The sequence below is a fragment of the Oncorhynchus nerka genome, linkage group LG10 (genome assembly GCF_034236695.1).
Source record: "Oncorhynchus nerka isolate Pitt River linkage group LG10, Oner_Uvic_2.0, whole genome shotgun sequence".
Taxonomy (NCBI): domain Eukaryota; kingdom Metazoa; phylum Chordata; class Actinopteri; order Salmoniformes; family Salmonidae; genus Oncorhynchus; species Oncorhynchus nerka.
This window is the reverse complement of record NC_088405.1, coordinates 71,748,699-71,769,976: the sequence shown is the minus strand read 5'-3', so window position 1 is coordinate 71,769,976 and position 21,278 is coordinate 71,748,699. Positions and strand designations below refer to the sequence as shown.

The following is a 21,278-nucleotide window of genomic DNA, read 5'->3' as shown; positions in this document are numbered from 1 at the left end:
CAGTGCCCGGCATTGACACGGTCACTAATTGGCGTATGACTAATTATGCCCCAATTCCAGTTGATTTTCTTTAATGAGACAGCTGGGTTAATTATATAATCATATGATTACATTAGACCCCCTGGCCCAGAGAGAAAGAGAATAGGAGGAGGAAGCTAGGAGGAAGGGGGAGGAAGAGGAGGGATATGAAAAGTGATAGAGACTAGAGAGGGAAAGAAAGAGGGAGATAAAAAAAGAGACGAAGAGGGCGAGGGTGAGTAGACTAAGTATACAAAACATTTGGAACACCTGCTCTTTCCATGACAGTCTGACCAGGTGACTCCAGGTGAAAGCTGAATGGGTAAGACAAAATATTTAAGTGCCTTTGAACGGGATATGATGGTAGATGCGCACCGGTTTGTGTCAAGAACTGAAACGCTGCTGGTTTCCGTGTGTATCAAGAATGGTCCACCACGCAAAGGACATCCAGATAACTTGACACAACTGTGGAACACTTTCGACACCTTGTCGAGTTCATGTCCTGATAAATTGAGGCTGTTCTGAGGGCAAAAGGGGGTGCAACTCTATATTTGGAAGAGGTTCTTAATGTTTTGTACCGTCAGTGTACAAGCGTATGAGAGCATATTTAAGGCAGTCTGGAAACAGCAGAAGAGAGGGAGGGGGAAGAGGTCTGATCTTAGAGATGAAAGACATCCAGCGCCTCTATTCTCCTCTGTGTGCGGAGTACACACACACACACACACGTCCTTGGAGGGAGAAGCGATACATTCTCCAACACCAGACAAGCCATTGAGGACACAACAGCATTATCAAAGGCCCATTATGTCAACTTTGTTGTCCTGAGTTCTGACACCCTGCGTCATACACAGTGTAATCTAATATTCTGAAAGATCTAGCCTTGGACAGCCTGTTCCCATGTTACGTTTCTCATAAATCACTATTTGATTGTGAAACACATACACTCTTCTGCACTGACTCTAAACACACACACACTGAACTCTACCCAGACTCCACATACTGACACCCCGACACATACACACAACATGAGCACACATGTGTACTGACGCCACACACACACACAACTGTCTATTACCTATCCTATTGCCTAGTCACTTCACACCTACCTATATGTACATACACTATCTACCTCAATTATCTCGTACCCCTGCACATTGACTCGCTGCTGATACTCCCTGTATATACACACCCAGGTTATTTTTTTACTTGTCATTGTTATTCGTTATTCACTGTGTACACTATTTCTATTTTTGATTTGCTTGTTTATCTTTAACTCTGTTGGAAAATCTCTTATGTAAGCATTTTACTGTTACCTGCTGACAAACCTGCTGACAAATACCTTTTTTAATTTTTAATTTAAAATGTACTTTAATTTCTTGTCATAAAAAGTAACACTAGACCAACATCCTTGAAGGGTTATAATGGATCTCATCTTTCAGTCCCATTTAATTTAGTATTATATTAGTTAGGATGATACTCTCTTGTTATGTGTGCTTTGAATACCCCATATGATTAAACAAACTGACAGGAGAGAAGGTCATACTGTGACATTGGGGTGATGATGACTGCTGTCACAGTACTGGACTGTACAACATAGCCTGTCTCTGTGGGCCTAGTCCCAGGTCCTACCACTCTACTGCTGCTCTCTCCAGAACAGATGAACTACAGTGTGTGTCACATGGAATCTTTCTCTCCATGTCCTCCCTGGACTTCTAACCAGGAGATTGTCCCTTCACTAGACAGGCGGTGGCACCAGCCCTGTCTGGATGGGCATGTGTGTGTGTTCTGAGCAGGAGTGAGACAGTGCCAACTGCTCAGTGCAGCCAGTCCAGCCTGCTGCAGAACACTAGGCTGTCTGTGAGAACGGTGTGAATATTTCCAAAGGTTGCATGAGAAGGCTAGAGGGCAGACGGGTGGAGACACCTGTCAACTTTGACATTCTATTGCAAAGTGTCATCAGGATGAGAGTGAAGTAAGGTGCGTGTATTTTCCTTGGTGTGTTCAAAAGAGCTCAAAAGGGTGGACACACTGACGCTAGGTCTGTGTGATCACAAACACATCTGTGAGATAATCAGTGGAGTAGTGATCTCTCATCCTCAGACATGGAGACAAGAATGGACAGGATGCAGATTACAATGATAATACAGACATTCCTAGATTTTCCCACACAGGCAGACAACACACACACCACGTAAGAGAGCCAAGGCAAAGAGGTCTCTAGGTGCTGCTCCTCTGTCTTGGCAGGCTTTGAGCTGTGTGTGTGTGTGTGTGTGTGTGTGTCTGGGATCTCCAAAACACAAAAGCAGTAATTTACGCATGTACTACGTGGTTCCCCAGGCCAGCATGCTTGCTCCTACAGGCCTCTGTGTGTGTCTGTTCGCATGTGTGTGTCCATAAGGTTCACCAAGGAGGAAATGTGTTTCAGACAGACAGCCAGCTGCACACACACAGGAAGACACACACACAGCCACACACACAGGATCGAGTCAGCTCAAAAAGCTCAGTCGGTCACAGACAAACACACACTCCAGTCCAGTCGACCTCCACTGCTGACTGTCTGTTTCCACTATTAGTCAGCCTATCCAAGTCCTCTAGTGCTTCAGTTAGGTGGAAAAACCATTGGCCAGGAGATCTCCATGGACAACAACACTGGTGTTAGCAGTGACTGTGTGTGTGTCAGTGTGTTGAAATCATCAATGTACTCTCCATCAGGACCTAAAATGAACAACCGCCACCTGCAGGTAGGTTTTGGCAGGTAAGATGTGTATTTCACCAGCCACATTGGAGGTTGGTCAGGGCTCCATAGTGCACGCATTTCACTCGCATTTGTGAAAAGAAAATAGTTCAAATTGTCATTTATAGTCAAATAAAAGCTGCAGTAGCTGTTTTCAAAGTATTTCCACCATTTTGCTTCATAGGTGGTAAATGAAACGCAACAAAATCAAAGAACTATGAATCCTATATAGCCTATTCCACCTTGCGCTGCAACACTACCTGGCTGGGTGCTGTGCACACGTGAAGAGCTAAGTAAAAGATTCATTTCTAGAAGTGCTGTGCACAGGCATAAAAGTTTATCTAATTTACTTTAAACGAAAGTCTACTGAAGTGAGACGTTGTCCTTGTGTTTCTTGGCTATTGACATTGTTTTGTTCACAAGCTGTGTTGTTTGTCTATGTTCGAGTTTCAACTGCTAGGGAAGAGAAGACAACGCTTCTACTAGTCAGACTCAATCTAACAGGCACAGACATGACTGAGTCCTGATACCACGGTAACCTCCTGCCCTTAAAGGGGAAGGTGAAATTTGTCTAATGTGTTATTTTGGTTATATCAGGTCACAAAAACGTAATTATTCATTATAAACTGGGTGGTTTGAGCCCTGAATGCTGATTGGCTGACAGCCGTGGTATATCAGACCGTATGCCACAGATATGACAAACTTACATTTTTATTTATCTAATTACTTTGGTAACCAGTTTATAATAGCAATAAGGCACCTCGGGGGTTTGTGATATATGGCCAATATACCTGAGTCCAGGCACTTAGCAGTGGTACAGCCCTTAGCAGTGGTAAATTGGTAAATTACCATACTCTATCTCGCTTTATTGCATAAATATACCACATTAGTTACTTCTTACTAGTAACGCACGCTATGTTCTAGAAACATTGCAAAGCATGCTCATCCGTTTTTAAATGTTTTGTTGGTGTAAATTTTATTCCCCAATAATATTTTTGGCTGGTAAGAAATCTGTGTGGCTGGTAGATGTTTAAATCAAAGTGTATGCCCTGCTCCCCATCCCTTCCCAATTTCCCTACCGCTCGGCACTCACAGGGCTCCTGGACGCACATTGTCTCAGGAACACCAAGAGAAGTCATCAGGAACCTGTCTGTGTATGCACATATATGTGGCGCCAGAGACATGTGCCTCATAAACATGACAGATGTGTTTACGGTGCCTCGCATACACAGTTGTGATGAGACTTACCTGGGACATCGATGAATCTCTTGTACACGTTTAGGAAGGCAGCCTCTGACTCCTTACTTCTTTTACTCACTGCGTCGATCTGAAAGGAGAGATGGAGAGATTGGTTAAGAAAAGAGAGAGATAGTCGAGATGATAAATTTTTTTCAGACAACACCCCAACAATCATAATCACATTTTCCGGCTTATAAAGGCTTTTATACTTTGGCATCATCTTCCCTATACTATTCATTCCATCAAGATTAATCTCGTTTTATAGGACAAATAGTCACATATCCAATGTAGTTCAACATAAATCTGGTTTATATAAAAATGTATTCATTTTAAACATTTTCAGATCTATTAGTGCTACGATATCCACACAGATCTATTGACCACAGAATTTCAGTCTTAAAAACACATGAATAGTAATTTCATTAATGTAATTTAGTAACAACCTGCTAAAAGAGATTGAGCTTCCAACCCTCTCAGTTAATCATGGTTACTGAGTGCTTCACTGCTGTGGGCTGGGCAGACAGAGCTCTCCTAAAACTGGAAAGCACCAAGGCAGCTAACCAATGAGTCATGAAGAAGGTGACGTGATTTGGGGTTGGGCCAAGAGGCACCACAGACCTTGCTTGAAGTTCCTCAACAATCAAGTACAGGAGTATAGAGCTGTGGAAGAGGTCTTCTTCTACAGTCATGACATTTCTGTAGTACGCAGGTGATATGATACAGCATTGCTTTTACATTAACTACAATGTACTGCACATGGCTCAAAAATCACAGATTTATGATTTAAAGAGGTTTCAAAAATTGTTCTTTTTAGCTCCAAACCAACACTATACATCACAAATACCCGCCCATAAAACTAAACATTATAGATGTTGCAAAAGTACTTCATGAATCAGGATAGAACACAACAGCAATAGTCTGTGTGGCTCAACATCCATTCCAGATTGCCTCTCAAATACCGTCTAAAAGAAAGAAAACACACTTTGGACATACAGTCAAATACTGTACCATATTCATCCTTGGCCCTTGGAGAGATATAGGGAGAGGAGGAAAAATGCAGGCCACAGATGACTCTTCCCTGAACCCTCTCTCGCCCTCAGTACCACACTGGGCAACAGCTGGCGAGGCTTTTGTCCAAGCCTTTTTAAATTGCGTGGTTGGTTGGTGGATGTTTGGTGGATGGTTGGTTAAACACCATCTTTGGGTCATGTGACAGACGTAATGCATCGGCCCTCTCACACTATTATAACCCCCCACGCGTTGATGCATTTTGGATCAGCTTTCAGTCACATGGAAGCAACTATATTAGTGGTGAGTACTCTATGTACACCATCACACACCCGTTTTATATGATCTAACACACACACACATAAGCATGCTAAACCCTTAAAGCCAGAGCTGTGCTCTATACATTACACCACCTCGCAATCATGCACTGTCAATAAAATCATTTCCTAATGTATAGATGACCAATGTAAGTCATTTGGATCTAATACCACTCTTCAGAGAAAAATAATACAGTATAACCTTTATTCAACAAGATAAAGACGTATTGGTCGTCAAAATGACCAACTGTACTTGTTCGTCCTTTTCAAGATACTCACCATTTGGCCTAGGGAAACTACCATAGTAAACTACCATAGTAAAGTACTTTTTTAATCCACTTGCAGACTTCTACCTGCAGTGTATAAGAGTAAGAAAGGTGTCTCATTGGCCTAGCTACATGAGCTAATGATAGACAGTGGGCCCGCCCACTGTGGGGTTCAGAGTCTTCATGTGTGTGGCTGTTGTTGAGATTGCACCGAGCAGCCCAGAGGTAGCATGTGCGTGTGTGTTGTGTGTGTCTGTGGTGTCTCCTGAGAGCCCAGTCCAGGCCTGACTGTGCGTTCCTCCACTGCTCTGGGAGTGTGAGCAGCCAGCCAGCCAGTCCTGGCATCGCCTCTGAACTGGGCCAAAGCCAGCTAACTGGGTCATCCCTGGGTAGAGGAGGGGATGGGAGGAGGGGAGGGAGGGAGGGGGAAGCAGGGGAGAGCTACTGTACCACACTGCTAGTGTCAGTCAGCCAGGATCTACTTCAAGTGTTTTTTGGACTAAAAGCGCACACACTTAGACCAACCGAAGAGGAAAGGAGTTCCATTTGTCCCATCCACCTCCCCCCAACACACACGCATATATACCACCTCCCCCCAACACACACGCATACATACCACCTCCCCCAACATTTACACTTTCCTTCCCAACCCATAGGGTGGCAGTGTTTGCTCAAATTCACAAAAAGATGTGGCACAGTAACTGCAAGTCAGCAACTTACACACAAAGTTAAAAGTGTCCAGAACTACAGTGTTTACAGACACCAAACAGTGGGTTCCTAAAGGAGAAATCAAATAAAAACAATGTTTTGGACGTCTCCTGCCCAGACTCTGTTAGAGGTTTTGATTTATGGAGCGAGGCAGGCAGTTGCCACTGACAAACGCCAGTGAGCCCCAGTCACTCTTTGCTCCTATGGGAGAGAGAAATGAAACATGTTCAAATGGGCTTTTGCTGGAAAACATCTGGATCCAAACTAGGCAGCGCCAAGTTCCCAAGTTCCCCCTCCCTCCCTTCCTCTCTCTCTCGCTCTCCCCGCTTTCTCTCCTTCTCTCTATCGCAGATGGAGCAATTAATGTTCCCTGCTTACTGGGCAAAGGGATCCACCAGACATCTTGTCAGGAAAAGGCTGCTTCCCTCTTTGGCTTTCCATTGAAAGTGAAGAGAAAGGGGGAGAAGGTGAAGTGGGATAGATAGTGACTGGGGGGTTGAGGAGGGAGAGAGAGGTAAGGTAATGGGATGGATGGCACCTGGAGTGTGTGTGTGTGTGTGTGCCAAGGTCCTGCGTGACTGTGCGGCCATGGCTCAGTGCAGATTATCTGCCTCTCTCTCCAATGCATTCCCATACACATTCTGACAGGGGAGGGCATCTGGCAACGCCGGCCGTGCTGCCTTCTGAATGATCACACACACACACATACAAAGACACAAACAGATGATTCCTCTCTGTGTGTGCGTGTGTGCATGTGTGTGTGTGTGTTAGTCCGTTTGTGTTAAAAAGGCGAGATTTGGGCCGACACCAAAGCTGACCAGCTCACAGGGATAGCATAACACACCTCCAATGAACCATCTGGACTCTTTAGGGGTGCGGGAACAACTTAAAAATAGACGTGGTTGCTAGTCTAATGACACTAGCGGGAGCTAGATGAAACACAAGGAAGGCTTTGGCATCGGCTTAGGGGCCAGGGGAAACCGTTGGCCTGCTTGTCTCTGTCTGTGACCTGGCCTAACCCCTTAATTGCAGAGCAGGTTTTAAGCTGTGGATAACTGATCCGGAGTGGTGTGCGTGTGCGGGGGAGAGAGAGTATATGTGTGTGTGTGTTTGAGTGTGCTTCTTTTTGGGTTGGGTAGGAGGGATTACTGGCTTTGCAGCTTTCTTTTAAGCGGGGAATTATAGTCTGAGAGGACGGTGACTTAGAGCATCCTCTGGGCTTCCTAGGGAAACAGGAAACAGCTAGCTAGCTCCCTCTCTTCATCTCGGTGTCACCTGGGGTTGTCATATGGCGGGCCTAACACACTAGGCCTACTTGCAGGCAGCTACCGTAGTATGGATATATAGTTCTACTAATTTTCCTCATTGCTGTAGCCTTACATTAGAAGTAGGTTGATGTTCCTCTAACCACTGGTCCAGGGTCAGATGTTTTCTAATCCCCCTAATGGTGGTGAGGATTGGGAATTTGTTAATCTGATCCTAGATCTGTGATTACAGCCAACATTTACCTTGTACAACATTAAAGATCTCATCATAAGAGTGGAGCTGGGATAGGATGGAGGAGCGAAACGGCGTCACACATTGATGGTCTGTGATGGCTGACACATTGCTCCTCTGGGGCAGATCGGGCGTCGCCTGGAATCAGCGTCAGTGCCATAGGGAAATCAGAGAACGAGCATCACCCTGTGCCATCATCACAGTCACCCCCTCTCTTTGTGTGCCATCGGGGCGGGAGGCGCTGGAGAGAGCGTAGCTTAATCATATACAGAAGGAGGAACACCTGACTCAAGGATACGGTAGGGAGGAGTGTGTTCGAGAACAGGGGCAGGTATGTCTTTACACAATCACACACCTTTTTTTAAATGTAACCTTTATTTAACTAAGCAAGTCAGTTAAGAACAAATTCCTATTTGCGATGACGGCCTACCGAGGAACATTGGGTTAACTGCTTTGTTCAGGGTCAGAACAACGGTCCTGACGGGCCGCCCCCAGGTGGTGAGGGTAGGAAACAACATCTCCACCCCGCTGATCCTCAACACTGGTGCCCCACAAGGGTGCGTTCTCAGCCCTCTCCTGTACTCCCTGTTCACCCATGACTGCGTGGCCATGCACACCTCCAACTCAATCATCAAGTTTGCAGATGACACGACAACTGCTGCGCCCACAACTGTAAGGCTCTCCAGAGGGTAGTGAGGTCTGCACAACGCATCACTGGGGCAAACTACCTGCCCTCCAGGACACCTACACCACCCGATGCCACAGGAAGTCCAAAAAGATCATCAAGGACAACAACCACCCGAGCCACTGCCTGTTCACCCCGCTATCATCCAGAAGGTGAGGTCAGTACAGGTGCATCAAAGTGGGGACCGAGAGACTGAAAAAGAGCTTCTATCTCAAGGCCATCAGACTGTTAAACAGCCATCACTAACATTGAGTGGCTGCTGCCAACATACTAACTCATCTCTAGCCACTTTAATAATGGAAAATTGATTTAATAAATGTATCACTAGCCACTTTAAACAATGCCACTTTATATAATGTTTACATAACCTACATTACTCATCTCATATGTATATACTGTACTCTATACCATCATATATTTTGATGTACATATTCTTATTAATTCCTTTACACTTGTGTGCATAAGGTAGTTGTTGTGAAATTGTTAGGTTAGATTACTTGTTAGATATTACTGCATGGTCGGAACTAGAAGCACAAGCATTTCACTACACTCGCATTAACATCTGCTAACCATGTGTATGTGACAAATAACATTTGATTTGAACAGATTTTTAACTTGTCAGCTAAGGGATTTCATCCAGCAACCTTTTCAGTTACTGTCCCAATGCTCTAACCACCAGGCTACCTGCTGCCCAATTCACACAGAATCCTTTTGAAAACATACTTTTAATAACCTGATATAAGTTGAGGCCCATCCCAGTCTCCCCTTTTTACTGTATGCCTATGCTAACACACACACACACACACACACACACACACACACACACACACACACACACACACACACACACACACACACACACTGTCTGAGAGTTGAGCTAATCACAGCGCTGTGCGAGCTGCCAACTTAACTTTCACAGCCTTCTCCCTGGGCTCCCGGTGCCCTTACGACGAGACAGACATCCAAAATTACACCGCAATTATGCAAAATCAGTAGTGACTTCCTGCATTTGTCCCACTCCTATGCCACTTTGTACGTGTCTCTCTCTGCCACAGCCATCACGTCTCCTGAAGGTCTCTCTGTAGCATTCGGTTGCCTGACTAGGCTTTGTGGGGTTTGGAAATGGCACACTGATTCAGTGTGCCCTTAAATAAAATAATAGCCTACACTGCGTACTAACAATTTACTCACATTTAAATCTCATTCCTTATCAGGGTTGGAGAGTAAAATATTACATGTAAGGGATTACAAAAAAACTAACTGTAATCTGTTACTTTACCAGCAAAAATATTGTCATCAGATTACAGATACTTTAAAAAAGTCCCATTTCCGTTTAAGAAATGTTTTCAAACCAAATCAGCCTAACGAATACGCTCCCAGTGGACAGCCAGTGAAAACGCGCTCTTGCAACAGCCCCATAGAGCAGATCCCAGTCTATGGAATAAAAGTTTGAGTTCCTCCCTTCTAAAGTCCCCCGTGGTATTGTGCTCCATACTGTCGAAACAAGTTTCATTTAAGAAGACCACAAGTGAGAGCATCTAGTTTTCCACATACAAATAGCATTTTTCGCTAGTGCTCAAAGCATGCCATTTCAATAGCACCATTTATTTTTCAGCTTGAACCAATGAGCCCCAATCAGTCCTCCATGACAACAAAATCATAAACAGAGTAGGATAATTAGTTCTTCATTTTTGGGTTATGCTCATGTAAAACAATTAGGCTAATCTATATTTCCAAGTCCTATTCTTGAAGATCAAGGGGTATTAAATGAATCGGAATGACTGGGACAGTTTTTTTAAGGTAAAGAGACAGACTAATCATATTATTATCTGAAGTAGAAAGCAATGGGTTAGAAGAAGCCTACATAACCAACACAAAGTCAAATGCAACATCCATTTATGGTTGGCTATGTAAACTCTAACATTGATTTATCCTGCAAGAGGTCGTTCAATTGGTAATATTCATTTTTTCCCTCTTTTAATGCCTCTTGACGTTTATTGGGATGAGTCTTCTCCTTATGGTAGAACTGATCAATTTCCTCTAGATGGACCAGCTGCAAAGTCAGAATTGGCTACATTGTAAAAACGTTCAAACTTTTTTGGTAACTTTTTGGTCTTGATTTAAGGTTAGGGTTACACATATGGTTAGCAGTGTGGTTAGGGTATGTTTAAATCAGATTTTATGACTTTGTGGCTGTTCCAGCTACTAACCTGCACCTCTTAAGGGGAAAGTATTCAGATGACATTACTGAGTTTGGGTAATCCAAAAGTTCTTAATATTTTGGGACAAGTAACTATTAACCGTAATGGAGTACATTTAGAAAGTAACTAACACAACCCTGTTCCTTAGCGACTGATTTCTTTACACGCCACTGACTGACTCAATGCTGGTTCTTCCCTCTTCATTTACAGTGCCAGTTCGTCATCAAGCTACATCAATGCATCTGGGATAGACTCTGAGTGGTGTCGTGGAGAAGCAGAGATGGTCCGGGGAGAGACGGAGATCCCCCCGGTGGCGTCACACACCACATTCACACATCACACTTCATGCAAGGATGGATTCCCTCTGAGGCTTTGGCGACAGTAGGGACAGCTTTAAGGGAGACCAGGAAAGAATTTGTTTACGTGCATGCATGTGTAAGTGTGTGTGAGTAGGTGGGGGAGGCTACAGTTGCAGTGGGGGGTGGTATGGTAGAAAGACCCCCCCCCCCCCTCTCCCCAAGAGGGGGTGCCATTGAGCTCTCCTGCCCTCCTTCCCTCTCGTCAACCCTCCCCCTGCTGTGGTGTGTGTCCACATGGGCCTGTGGGTGCCGAGTGCTGAGCTCTGCTCCCCATTGTGTTCTCATTTCCTGACAGGAAAAGAAGCGCTCGCTCATTTCATAAATAAAATGTAAAAAACTGAAACAGTAAGAAAGAAAGAGAAACAACCCAAACAGATCTAGCTGCCTGGCTCCTCTCCCTAACCCTTGAGGCCTTCCAGAAGTCTTAGAGCATCTCATATATTCTAATGCGCCGCACTTCATGCTCTGCCTTGTGTATAAGGAACAGAGGGAGCAGAAAAATATACTTTTTCCCTCTCCTTCCCCCTATGGGGAGAGCTGAAATGCTTGTGTACTGTGTCTCTGTATCTGACAATCTGAATCTCGCCGGGTCTCCATTTAGTCATTTGTTTTGCTCCCTAATAAAGCAGTCAACACTACTGCTTTCACATGAGGAGCCATTTCTGAGATCTGGAACACCGTTATCTCTCAGCCAGCTGATGCTCATGGAAAACAAAGTGGAAGCACCAAATTCCTGAGATGATAAGTTGGGCCTTCGAAGGTCAGGGACTTATCCTGTCCTTGCCAATCGCCCTATTCATCCACAGAGGAGATAAATTAAAATGGCTGCAGGAGTCTCAGGCTGGTGCCTGTGAGCCGGGTCCGTGTGATGTGGGGGGAGTAGTGGGTATTTTTAAACCTGGGGTGATTTAAACAGGGGCGATTAACTCCGTCAATAATAGGCCTGGGGGCCCTCACAAATTGCTCGCTCCAACCACAATGAACGCTAATGGGCCAGACAGGCTGCGGTGCGGTTCCGCCCTGCCTGAGAGAGGTGTACAGGGAGCAGTCTTTCCAGCCCCTTTAACTTCATGAAATTTATATGGCACTCCTTGCTGCTGAATTATAAAGAAGTGCTTTTAGTCGCTGAAGCAGTGTCTTTATTGGGAGGCGTCGGCGATAGACATTTTGAGGGTTCGAGGGTGACAGACATTTGAAGCAAGGCAAATCTTTAAAATAGCCTGCATTACTGTACTTTCTTTCCATTCTGTCTTCTTTTCTTAAATCGCACCATCTACACTCTGTTTCATATTAGGGATTTCCTGTCCAGGGGTCTATATATAGGCCTATATAGCAAGGCAGTGCCGGGCTGATAACAGCCACTGACCAATTACTGAGTCATGGCACGCAGTAGCAGCTAGGAGTTTTATTTAGCAGCCATTTAGAGGGCAGCCAAATTCTTGGGCCTCTCAGTGAGAGAGTGGGCTTTGTTTTAGGAGATCCAGAGCACTTAACAAAATAATACTTTAAGAGCCGACAGGAATAGGAATATAATTAAGTGGTGACTAATTACTGTCAGGGATAAGAAGCTGACTGGGGTGCTGGGTGTAACATGGCAACACAATGGTGCTCATAGAAAGCATTGTGGAGCATTGGGAGACATGTGATCATCAAAGTGATCAGAACGACAGTTTGATTTCAAGGCGCACGCCTAAGACTACAATGAACCGTTTCCGTTTCCCTGAAGGGATTTCTCAAATAATCAAATATCTCAGTACAGTGGAATTAACTTAATAATACCCATTAGATGAGTTGAAAGTAATAGAATATCTTTGAGCATGAGAGAAATTTGTTGTAAACACAAATGAGGTAGCAAACAACCAATCAAAATAAAGGTGTACCACATGGCTTCTTTTTCTAACAATGTATTTAATTGTTGCACTAAGTAACGCTGCATAGTACTGGTAAATCCTCCTGGAACAGGAAAACCAGAAACAGGACCATGACTCATGGGTCAGACGACTAGTGATGTTCTAGTATCATTTCTGTCTTAAGTAACCTACTGTCTTTTTCTGGAATTGAAAGGCACTGTATGCAAAATAGTGTACTGCACATGAAAAAATACACTGGTTTGTGTCCATGAGAAGGCAGAGAACTCCAAACATAACATTTAAAGGGAGTAGCAGGCCTTTTAATTATGTTCAGACTAAACTCAAAACATTTTATATCATGAATTAGTGAGGTAGACTCACAAATGCATGCTCCAAATTAAAAATGCAATCTGACAGTGGCAAAATGTTACAGTCCTCCATCATTACCAAATTAAATATGCACTAAGCAAGACAGAGGACAAATTTTCAGTCGACAAACACTTATCATGCATCTGTCCCCTAAAATAGTTGACAGATTTATGGATGTCACTTTGTTTGGATGAGACATTGCTGTCTGTCAAGAATGAAAGTGCCTCAAGCCAACAAACACCAGTGTGACCACATCAGTGCCTATTCTAAAAATGTATTCTAATTGATTCATAGGATTGAATTGAAATCCTTTCCTGATTTGACAAAGATTAAAAGTGAATTGACTGTAGTAATTCAGGCAGTGCCTCCAGCCGAGGCAGGCCCCAGCAGTAGCAGTATAGCAGCGGAGGCACTCAGAGGAGTCAGGCTGGGCCTGTTCAGATGCTCTCCATAAAGCCCTCACATCGCTAAGCCCTTATTTACTGCAGGAGTGGCACTTGAGGAGGAATTAAGAGCTGGCGCCAGAAACACAGCTCTCACTCCCACACCCCTCCTCCCTGCCTCAAGTCTCACAGCTCATATTATTATCATTAAAGTCCCCTAAATCAATTCTGAAGTTACCATACATTCAGAGCAGTGCAAGGGGCGCTTTCAGGACAAAATGTTAAATCGGCAGGGCCGCTCTTCCCTGTGGCTGGCCTAGGCTGTCAGGGCGCATTGTCAGGGTCAGGGATTTAAACCCGCCGCGGTCATAGTGGGCATTGCGCCCCCACCCTGCACACCCTCCAGAATAGAGGGTTAAAGCGCTATTGCCATCAGCCGCCCGCAACCTCACCCCCCCTGTCCACCCGCGAATCAGCCCTTGGTGTAAACTGGCTCATTTACTCTTATCCACACCCCCGTGCTCACATTTCTGAGGCAATGATACCACAATATCTCACACACAGACACACAGAAAGTCAGAGATTCAGTACAAGAGACAATTCGCAACATGTTTCTCCCATTGGCAAATCATTATTCAGGAGGCCAATTGCATTCATTTGAGCAGATATCAAAAGGAGTTTTGCATCAGACGATGTGACACATAGCCATACAGGGGAGGTGGGGGTTATGAAACAGAGAAAGGCATGTCTGCGTGGAGTTTAAGACTGAAGCTCTGATCAGGAGCAGTTTGGCTGGAATATTTTAAGGGGATGCAATTTAAACATGGCTGGGAGCTAGAGAGCCTCATAAAAGGACACAAATAATGGACTCCCCTGGCGAGGGCTCCACTGGGGAAGGGAAGGCTCCTCCAGCAGGAGAGCAGAGCAGCCAGCCAGCAGAAGTCTAGCCAGGCAGAGACAGCACATGTCAGCCTTTATGGAGTGTGTCAGGGGGCCACTGTCTCCCCGCAAAAACAAAATGTCCACCATCCCTCACAACATACACAATGTACAGTAGGCTACACACAAACACACATCCTTAAATCGATAAAGGAAAGCTAGGTATTAAATGTTCTAGAGTTTTAAATAGCACTCACCTCTGCTTGGAAGCCCTTTAGCAATGGAGCTACCTGCTTTCGCAGATCCTGCAAGACAAAAAAAGAAGGAAAAGGATTAGCATCGCATAACAATGCTACCTTGTGGGAGAGCAAAACACAATACATTCTCATACGGTGAAAATGGCCACATTCTCTGTTTCCACAGTCTTTAACACCTTGGTCATTGACTTTCATCCCCACAGTATTGAGCAGAAACCTCTTACAAACTAACCATATGTTTAGTTTAGCAAAGCCAGGCCCCATTTTCACTACATTCTCTCTGCGAGGCAAAATCCCTACTGTCAACTCTGATGGATGAGGGAGAGTGTTGCCTTTTGTTCCCAGATACGGAGCATAGAAACACATTAAACATATGAAAATGGGGATCCTGATTTGTCCAAACCCTCCCAGAGGGAAGGTTTGTTCTCTGGGAAAAGGAGAAAGAAAAACAAAACAGAGTATCACCTTGTGCTGCCCTTGAATGAGAGCAGAGGACGCTGTGCTTAAAGGAAAAGCGTGTGGCATACATTTACTCTCCCTCTCACCCTCTCTCGCCATGACTCAGTTGTTTCTGGTTAAATTACCATTCAAGCAAAAACAGAAAAACGTAGAGACGCTACATGCAAATGTGGGCTCTGTTCATTAATTCACTTCTAAAAGTAATGTAAAATTGTCCAACTTCAACAGCCGACTATTTCTGTAGAGTTATTTGTCTGTTTAACTTGGGAGAAACTGGGTTGAGTCTCGAATCTGTGGCGGATGAAAATAAAAGTCCCATAAACAAGTGAATTTACAAAGTCTCCAATCAAAACAAACGTTGTTCCGACCTTACCCAAGCAATGATGAATCTTACCTCGGGCAACCTACGGTGGAGCGATGCGACACCTCGCCATTAAAGTATATCTGATTATGGCCAATTTCAATGTCTCTTTTCATTTGAACAGAGCAGGCGTGTTTGATCATAAAATGTAATTAAATGCACCCCTGAATAAATCTCAGCTGGGCACAAAAAGGCCTTACATGAGGCCTCCCTATAGGAATGCACAGCATGCTCCAAAACAGAACTGACCACTGAAACCGAGTTAGCAGCAGCCAGTTAGTGGAATGCAATGCATTTACACACATGTGCACACACACCAAGTACACTCCTAAAAGACTGGCCCACATTAGCCAAGTGGACATTTCAGTCACCCTCAGGATACAGTATAGGTGTACTCTGACACTTGCAGAACACATGCACAGCACAAGGGGGGTCCTGTGACACAGTATAACCTCTGTAACCTATTACTGAAACCGTGTGTCAATTGTGAAATGTACAAAATGCATGAAGGGCCATATATTTTAAGCTGACCAACCCTAACTTGCAGGGTAGACATTACAACTGTGTGAAATGTAGAGCTCTTAAATGCCTATGGGTTTCTGTTGTATCCTCTTCCCCATCTCTCCTCTCGTTTTACTTTCTCTCCCTCCACATTGATGTGTGTAAGTGTGCCTCCTATGACTGACTGATGTTTACACCAGTCTCCCCCCGCTCTTCCCTTCCCCTCCCTCCCTCCCTCCCTTCCCCTTCAACTAGGGAGCCTCTATGGAAGCCTCTGGGGACTGGCTGACCCAGACCATACCATGCTGTGCAAAGCTAACATTAGCGCGATGCTAGGTAGGTACCTAGTGTGCTGGACTTTTCCCAGTCCCCTGGAGGGAGCAGCTGAGCCCGCTGATCTCCCGTCGCCACTGGCTACCGTACAGATCACCTTTATGAAGGGGCCATGTGACAAAAAGGAAACATCGCTCAACATCTGGTTTCAACATTTTTACCTTTATTTTACATAACACTCCTGCCCCGGCCAAGAGAACTCCAAAGTCTTTCTGGATCTCGACAGGGAAACACACGCGCACACACACACACACACACACACACACACACACACACACACACACACACACACACACACACACACACACACACACACACACACACACACACACTGCTCGAGATCTGCAAATGCAATTGCCCCGAATTTGATATACAGAGAGCCCCACTGCATAAAAATGATCTTTACTCTGACGGATAAAAAGGCTTGACCAAGTGACCAATAAAAGCTAACCCAGTAAACACTGATCTTCAGGACACACATTACATGGTTCACAAGGGGTTCAGATGGAGGGAGCAGGTCCATGAAAACCACATGGAAATGCAATTTGTACCTATACATACATATACTGAACCAAAAATATAACCGAACATTCACCAATTTCAAAGATTTTACTGAGTTACACTTCATATAAGGAAATCAGTCAATTGATATAAATTCATTAGGCCCTAATCTATGGATTTCACATGACTGGGAAAACAGATATGCATCTGACTGGGCAGGGGTGCAGACATGGGTGGGCTGTGCCCAGTCAGATGCATAACTGCATTCCCAGTCATGTGAAATCCATAGATTAGGGACAATCATAATTCATTTCCCCCCACAAAAGGGCTTTATTACAGACAGAAATGCTCCTCAGCACCCCCACTCCCCATCAGACAATCTCACAGGGGAAGAAGCCGGGTGTGGAGGTCCTGGGCTGCCATAGTTACATGTGGTCTGGGGTTGTGAGGCCGGTTAGACGTACTGCCAAATTCTTTAAAACAGTGGTTCCCAAACGTTAATAGTCCCGTACCCCTTCAAACAATCAACCTCCAGCTGCGTACCCCCTCTATAACCAGGGTCAGCACACTCTCAAATGTTGTTTTTTGCCATCATTGTAAGCCTGCCACACACACTATACAATATGTTTAATAAACATAAGAATTACTTTTTGGTCACAAGCTGGCTCATGGGAAGTGAAAATGAGCTCTTATAGGACCAGGGCACATATAATAATATACTAATAATAATCAATCATTTTGCTCTTTATTTAACCAGCTTACATATTAAACCTTATTTGTTAATAAAAATTGTGAATAACTCACCACAAGTTAATGAGAAGGGTGTGCTTGAAAGGATGCACATAACTCTGCAATGGTGGGTTGTATTGGAGAGAGTCTCAGACTTAAATCATTTTCATTTTAGTTTTCATGCTAGTGAGGGCTGAGAATCCACTCTCACATAGATACGTGGTTGCGAAGGGCATCAGTGTCTTAACAGCGCAATTTGCCAAGGCAGGATACTCTGAGCACAGCCCAATCCAGAAATCTGGCATTGGCTTCTGATGCATTTGTGGCTTGAATGGGAGCAAGTTCCCGCAGCAGTGTTCCAACATCTAGTGGAAAGCCTTCCCAGAAGAGTGGAGGCTATTACAGCAGCAAAGGGGGAACCAACTCCATATTAATGCCCATGATTTTGGAAGGAGATGTTCAACGAGCAGGTCTTCACATACTTTTGGTCATGTAGTGTACATCACCTCTCAAACTAAAAGGGATTGTTATGGTGATTGCATTTCTTTTTAACGCTCCACCACCAGGGAGCTCCCTGTCTTGGAAACCGGCCCAGATCTCCAGGGAGGCAAGCCTGCAGGTCCATAACACAAACACACACGCACTACAATCACAAGGTATCCTCAGAGAGCTGGAGGGAGCAGTGGGAGAGAGAACGTGAGAAGGGGGAAAAGGAGGGGAGAGAAAGAGGGTGAGAAGTGGAAGAAGGTAGGAGAAGAGGACAAGAGTCTGATACCACAATGAGTTTACAAGCTTTACTTCAGACATGGCCTTCCTCAGGGATCCCTCCACTGGATGCCTGACACTACTTAACCAATTACCTTCTTAGCACAATGGCTACATTAACACAATTTCTTCTAGGCCAGACTTTCTTTACCCCAGTGACGGTCAGGGACATAGACAATGGCTTCTTTTCATATTCAGCTTTTAAGTAACCCTTTTAATGGTCGACCCACTGAGTGGCCCTCGCTTTGTGTTTGAGTGCATTGGACCTGTGTGGTCATTGTTCAATGAAATAAGCAGCGTACAGTGGAACCCGGAGGGTGTACTACTCGGGCCTATGAGCTCTCATCTCTATAGTGGAGAGCAGTGATGCGTGGAGAGAAAAAGGGCTACAGCATTAGTCTATGTCATGAAATTGAGAGAGAAAGTGCCTGGGTTTGGTAATATTGCAGCATTTGTGTCATTTAAGGTTTTTTGTCCTGAGTTGAGTGTTTCAAGCGAGGGCACTTGGTCTTTAGAGGGCAGAACATAGCATGTCTAGTCATTGAGGGTGGAGAGCCGCTCTCCCTCCATTTGTTCCTATGGTTTCTTTCTCTGTCCCTGCCATTGGGTTAGCACAGTGGACGGATTTCTCGCGCTCTTACTTTCTCCGTCTTTCTCTCCACACCTACCTCTCCCCTCCTTTGCCACTGGGTTACTGTAGCACAATGGCAGTTCTCTCTCTTTTGACCGGTCTCTGCCACTGGGTCTGTGAGCCAAGCGGCTGCTTGCCAAGCCTCACACTGGCTGTGGCCTGGCCTGGCCGAGCACAGGCAGGGGAGCCTAACCCCTGTGTCTGGTCTGAGGCTGGCTACAGGCTGGCTACAGGAGGAGATGAGTCGGCGGTCAGGGGCAAGGGAGCTTGTGACTCAGCCACTGCCCAGTACATCAACACCCGCGAGAGGGGGACCCGCTGGCCCAGACATGACAGAGGGCAAGTAGAGGAAACACAAGAGGATGAGCCAGCGAATCAAAGAGGGAGGTAGGGAGAGAGAGAAACAGAGATTGAGATAGACTGAAGAATAAGATCAAAAGATACGGGAGAATATGAATGCGTATACACTGATGGAGTTTGACTAAACATCACGTCTCTTATAGAGATATTGGAGAGACAGACGGGAGATATTTTTTACCAGATCATCCAGAAGAACTGGGCCATGCCTTTCCGCGAAAACATTCCCCAGTCCTGGCCAGCCCCCCGACCCAACACACACAAACCGCTCAATGCATCTTTAATCCAGGGCCGTGAATGGAGGAGGGCTGCGTCTGACGCTCTAGGCCTCTGTTCCTACTACCACTGGGGTTCTGTCTCTTTCTTTTCCCTACCCTCACTGTCTCTCTGTCTTTCACTTTCATTTTCTCCCTCTCTCTTCGATGATTGCCTTGCGCTGGCTAAGGAGCTCTTCATGTAGAGAGAAAGGAAACCAGGGTCCTGATGCCGAGCAACTGAGCTGCCCGTGTTACTGCCTGCCTGCCGCAGTGTGTGTCTGCTGAACCGTGTGAGTGTGAGGCCGGTACATCATCACCAGTGAGCACATACACACACCAAACTGCAGCCTCACTGTTAGGTTATGCCTATGCTAATGTCTACCTTTTATAGATAAGTGGATAAATGTTATACACTAAGGTATTGTAACATTTACAATATACTCAATTCTTGCAAATCCATGTATGAAGGACTTATCAAAGTCTAAACTGCGCAATTACATTGATTGTAACTAGCCTCTTGGCTAAGAGGGAAGGAAAATGACATGTAAATGTATTTCCTTCCCCAGGTAACTTCTGATGGACTGACATGAATACAGTGATCTCAGACATATTCACCTATCCAACCGGAGAGCATTATATTCTCTTTCCCATTGGACAGAGTCCCAGGGAGAACAGGAACGTGTAAACAGGAGAAGGTCAGATGTAGGGTTATGAAACTTTCTGTTCCTGCACTAACGTCTCCACTCCCATTGCATCGAAGGCTAAAAACACCACGGGTTCTCTCTCTCTCTGAGGGTTAAGTAGTGGGTAAATTCTCCACCTCCATGGTTTGATGGGGACATGCTGACCCTTGCTTGTCACTCCCTGAAGATTGGTTGTACAGAGCCCATCTGACAAAGACAGAAGACATTACCCTGCTTATTATTCCAGGGGGCCCGGGCAGGCCAGGCTGGGCGCCACACAGCTAGGCTACCCCTCCTACACCTCGGCAGCACAAAGAGGGAGCAGAGAGCGGGAAGCAGTGATGAATGAGAGAAGACCCCAATGATAAGAGAAACGCTGTCCGCCCTCCACCACTATAGGAAATAGAACCGCGCCACTTCTAGGAGAGCGCCAATTATGGAGCTCACCCCTCTCAATGACCCCCCCCCCCCGCAGCCATTCACCACCCCTGATAGCAGACACTTTACAAGTCGTTTTACAAAATACGTTTTACACACAACCTTGGATGTCAAACATTTTACGGGTTATTTTACTAATGGTGTCTCAAGTAGCAGGCACTTGACGGAGTGAACTAGGCCTATTCTACAAACCCCATCACAATTCCAGGTTGTTGTTCAACTTACAGACACAGTCACTTCATGAGTTGTGGTTAGAAAGACAATATTCTACAGAATATCTGAAACCATTATTATTTTACAAACATTGGCCCAACAGCAGACGCTTTACAAACACTATGCTGATACTAGACGCTTTACAAACATATCCTGATACTAGACGCTTTACAAACACTATCCTGATACTAGACGCTTTACAAACACTATCCTGATACTAGACGCTTTACAAACACTATGCTGATACTAGACGCTTTACAAACACTATGCTGATACTATA

General features: G+C 45.0%; 1 pseudogene; it reads right to left on the bottom strand.

Annotated features, from left to right (window-relative positions):
* LOC115135957 (homeobox protein cut-like 1) overlaps window positions 1-21,278 on the bottom strand; it is a 168,433-nt pseudogene that overhangs the window by 105,374 nt on the left and 41,781 nt on the right.